At 50.7% G+C, this 5,094-nt stretch overlaps 1 pseudogene; it reads left to right on the top strand.

The window, feature by feature from the left end:
• Window positions 1–4,322: 4,322 nt before the first annotated feature.
• On the top strand, window positions 4,323–4,858 carry LOC118663658 (annotated as a pseudogene).
• Window positions 4,859–5,094: the final 236 nt, after the last annotated feature.

Raw genomic sequence — 5,094 nt, 5'->3', positions numbered from 1 at the left:
TTTCTCCTTAACTACGGCAGAATAGCTCTCTAGTTTGGGTCTCTCCCACAGCTTCACTGTCTAGTTCCCTGTTGATGGACATGTAGTTGGTTTCCAGTCTTTCTCTCTCACCATTAACGCTACAGCCTCACCCCTCTCCATGCGCACAGGGACCTTCATCCCTCAGCTTGAAATCTGTGCACATGATAGAGCAGCCAACTAAATGGGAGCCCTGTGCTGGGGGTTTTAAAAGCAGAGTCTTTAGAACCTGTTGTGTTCCTTCTCCGTGGGTTTAGATGTGACCTGGTGGGAAGAGGAGGGCTCAGGATCCAATAGAACTCATTCCCAGCCTTTTCCCACCAGCGCTGGCCCCTCGGGAAAACAGCTTCCCTTTCAGAGGTTGGGCAGCCTCAGCTGCACCCTATGGGACCGTGTGAAGACGGACTGAGGTCGCCTATGGGTGGGGCACCCCCTAGGGAGCCCTCGGAAGGTGCAGATGGTCACTGTCAAATACAGTCTCTTTCTCTGGCCTCAGGATCCTCGGTGTCCAGCTTAGACTCTCTGTGCTGCGAGCTTCTAAAGCTCATGCTGGCAGCCGCTTTCTACAGGGACGCTGCCATCCGAGTCGAGGCTTAAGAAAGAGCTGAACGTTTGGATTCCCTGCCGGTTATAAGCCAGCATGAGCTGGTGAAGCATGGAGCTGGGGAGAGGAGGCCGCGTCTAGGAGGCTACTTCCGACAAGATTTCGGGCTTTTCCCATCACCCCAACCTGATCATTAATCGGAGCCAGGAAGAAGCCCCTGATTCGTGATTGCCGATTGCCGAGGTACCGGCCTCCAAACATCTGAGGGCAAAACAGTTTGTTAATTGCTGTCTAGACAGTTTATTGCGGCAATAAGATCAAAACCCAGAATGCTAAGGTTTGTGGTATGAATCATGCAGACTAAACAATTGTTTTATTGCATTTACAGAGAAGTTGATTTATAACGTCACTGGGCAATAAAATTCCTTCATGGTTTCACGGGAATAATTTTGCTTCTTTTATGCCACTCTGTGATAATTCCACCGCTCCGGGCTGTTAAACTGTGTCCTCTGTCCCATCTAAACAGTCTCTGATCGGATGTCTGATTGTCATCCAGGGCCAGCGTTCGCTCCATCCTGCCAGAGCCCTGGTGAGAGCAGGCAGCTGGCAGGGGCGGCCTGCGAGGCTCGGCTGTCACAGCTGCTTCTGCCCACGCCTGGACGCCTGGGCAGTTCCTGGGCCCCACAGCCTTCTGTCTTGTTTGTTGGCAAAGGCCAATGGACCGGCTTCCCCCTCAGAACCGGGTCCTGGATGAAATGAACAGAGCCGGCCAGTCCTGTGGTGCCTCTGAGGCCCCGGGGCTGACTGCTCCCTCCTTGGTCGTGAAGATTGACCCCTACGTCTGCTCCTGAGATTCTTATGGGGTTAGCGCTTATGTTTAGCTCACTGGTACATGTTGAGTTAACTTTTGTATATGGTGTGAAGAAAGGATCCACTTGTTTGCCTGCAGATAGCCAAGTGTCCCAGCACAAATACTTAGTTCTGTGAACACCCTTTAGGTCTCATTTCCAAGGGCATCCCTGAAGCCTGACAAGGTTTAAGGACAGCCCCTCTAGCGCTCTAGGACTCAGAATCCCATCCGTCTTCCCTACAGCTCCGTGACCTTTCAGGGCACCTCACCACTTGGAGGCTTCATGGCCTGAAGTTATAAAACGGGCCCAGCCGGTGTGGTTCAGTGGCAAATGCCCAGGTTGTGGGAGGCAGCTGATTGATGATTCTCTCTTATCGTTGATATTTCTATTCCTCTCCCTTCCTCTCCCTCTCCCTTCCTCTCCCTCTCCCTTCCTCTCTCTGAAATAAGTAAATAAATCTTTTTTTAAAAAGTTGTAAAAGGTGAATTATCCTAACAGCATATTCTTTTTTAAAATATATTTTTATTGATTTTAGAGAGGGAGAGATAGAAATATAAATGATGAGAATCATTGATTGGCTGCCTCTTGTATGCCTCCTTCTGGGGATTGAGCCCACAACCCGGACATGTTTCCTGACTGGGAATCGAACCATGACTTCCTGGTTCATAGGTTGATACTCAACCACTGAGCCACGCCGGCCGGGCTACTAACAGCATAGTCTTCTAGGATTTGTTTGAGTCCCAGTGAGAATGAATGTAAAGTGCTCGATGCGATAACTGGGACATATTGGACAAAGGTCGATAATTATTTATTATCAACTAGAGGCCCAGTGTACGAAATTCATGCACTCAGGGGAGGGGGGCCCTCAGCCTGGCCTGCATCCTCTCGCAGTCTGGAGCCTTCAGGGGATGTGTGACTGACAGTTTGGGCCCGTTCCCCATGGGGAACGGGCCTAAACCAGCAGTCAAACATCCTTAGTACTGCCATGGAAGTGGCAGAGGCTCCCACCACCACGGCTGTGCTCACCAGCCGTGAGCCGGGCTTCTGGCTGAGCGGCGCTCCCCCTGTGGGAGCACACTGACCACCAGGGGGCAGCTCCTGCATTAAGCGTCTGCCCCCTAGTGGTTAGTGCACGTCATAGCAACCAGTCGTTCCACCGTTCGGCCAATTTGCATATTAGCCTTTTATTAGATAGGATAATTACATTATCTAATTATTAGATTCTAATAAAAGGGTACTATGCGCATTAGACCGGACATCTTCCGGATGTCCTTCCCAACAAAGCCACAGTGGCAGGGGTCGAGGCAGAGGTGGTTAGGGGCGATCAGGCCGGCAGGGGGGAGCAGTTAGGGGGTGATCAGGCTGGCAGGGGAGGGCAGTTAGGGGCAATCAGGCCACAGGGATTGGGCCTAAATCAGCAGTCGGACACCCCCCGAGGGGTCCCAGATTGGAGAGGGTGCAGGCTGGGCTGAGGGAGAGCCCCCGCAGTGCACTAATTTCATGCACCGGACCTCTAGTGTGTGTGTGTGTGTGTGTGTGTGTGTGTGTGTATGTGTGTGTGTGTATATAAAATTACCTTCCTTTAAAAAAAATAGTCAGCCAATGAATACATAAATAAGTGGAACAACAAACCAATGTTGCCCTAGCTGGTTGGCTCAGTGGATAGAGCATCAGCCTACTGACTGAAGGGTCCTGGGTTCTATTCCAGGGCATATGCCTGGGTTTTGGACTCGATCCCTAGTAGGGGGCGTGCAGGAGGCAGCTGATCAATGATTCTCTCTCTCATCATTGATATTTCTCTTTCTCTCTCCCTCTCCCTTCCTTTCTGAAATCAATAAAAATATATTTTAAAAAACAACAATGTTTCTCTCTTTTCCTCTCTCTAAAAATCAATAAATTTTTTAAAATGCATGAAACTTGACAGCAGCTCTACTCACTATAGGCTCAAACTGGAAACCACACAGATGCTCTTCAATAGGTGGCTGGTAAAACTGGGTACATGCACATTCAGGGTAGGACTCAGCGATCAAAAGGAACAAGCTGTTGATACACTCAGCAACCTGGATGGACCAGAGCTGATATACGTGAAAAAGAGCCAGTCCCAAAAGATTACATACCATGTGATTCCACTGATGTAACAGCCTTGAAATGACCAAACTCTGGAGATAGAGAATAGTGGGGTGGTTGCCAGGGGTCAGGGACGGAGTGAAGGGTGGGAAAGGGGTTTGACTATGAACGGGCAACAGGAGGAACCCTGGTGGTGATGGAAATGGCCTGTGTCTTGGTTGTATCAGTGTCGGCATCCTGGCTGTGACATTGTACTAAACCTGTGACATGCTACCATTATGGGAACTAGATAAGGAGTACATAGGCTCTCTGTATTATTTCTTTTGTTTGTTTGTTATTCCTCACCCAAGGATTTTTTTTTTTTATTGATTTCTACAGAGAGTGGGAGTGAAGAAGGGAGGGAAGAGAGAGAGAGAGAGAGGAACATCAATGTGAGAGAGACATTGATTGATTGGTTGCCTTCATGGAGTGCGGGGAGGGGGTGTGGCATGGGCTGGGATCAGTTGGACCTACAACCCAGACATGTGCCCTTGACCGGGAATTGAACCAGAGACACTTTGATGCACAGGCCGGCGATCTAACCACTGAAAACACTGCAAATGAATCTACAGGTCTCTCAAAGTTAAAAGTTTAGAGTCCTCACCAAGAGTCCCAGGGGATTCCTGCTTCTACAGTGTTTGGACGGAACTGGGCCCTCAACCCCCATCCCAGGCAGTAGTTGAGACCCAGCCTCTTCACAGTGCCCTGGGAGCACCTCCAGGCCCCTGCCATGGCTCTAGCGCCCACAGCCGCCTCTCCCCTGAAGCCACGCCTCTCCTCCGCCACCCATCCAGATGACGGTGATGACCGCAGTGACCATGTCCACCTCCCAAGTGTGTGGGAACTGCTACCAGGACTGGAGGCCGCCATCAACCGCCAGACCAACCTAGAGCTCTACACTTCCTACGTCTACCTGTCCAGTCTTAGTACGTTGACGGTGACGATGTGGCTTTGAAGAACTTTGCCAAGTATTTTCTTCACCAATCTCCTAAGGAGAGGGAACATGCTGAGAAACTGATGAAGCTGCAGGACCACCGAAGTGGCTGAATCTTCCTTCAGGATGTCAAGGAACCAGACCCGAGAGCTGGGAGAATGGGCTGAGTGCTGTGGAGTGTGCATTACACTTGGAAAAGAGTGTGAATCAGTCATTACTGGAATTGCACACATTGGCCACTGACAAAAATGACCCTCATTTGTGTGACTTCACTGAGACTCACTACCTGAATGAGCAGGTGAAATCCATCAGAGAATCAGGTAATCACGAAACTAATAGGCACAGGTTGGGGGCACCTGAAACCGGCATGGCAAGCATATCCTGGGAGACAGTGAGGAGAGCTAAGCCTCAGGCTGGCTTCCCGTATCCACGGGGGTGACATCCTGGTCACCAGAGCAGTACGTGCATGTTGCAGTTACCTTTATCTTTTCTACTAGAGGCCTGGTGCACGAAATATGTGCATGGGTAGGGTCCCTAGGCCTGACAGGCGATCAGGGCCAATCTGTGGTGTGACCAGCGGGGCGATCAGGGGACCCCCACTGGCACTCACCTTGGCTGGCCTGGGGCCTGCAGGCTGGGGG

This window comes from Myotis myotis, unplaced genomic scaffold (genome assembly GCF_014108235.1).
Source record: "Myotis myotis isolate mMyoMyo1 unplaced genomic scaffold, mMyoMyo1.p scaffold_m19_p_9, whole genome shotgun sequence".
In the NCBI taxonomy this organism is placed as follows: Eukaryota; Metazoa; Chordata; class Mammalia; order Chiroptera; family Vespertilionidae; genus Myotis; species Myotis myotis.
This window is presented reverse-complemented; position numbering and strand designations above follow the sequence as displayed.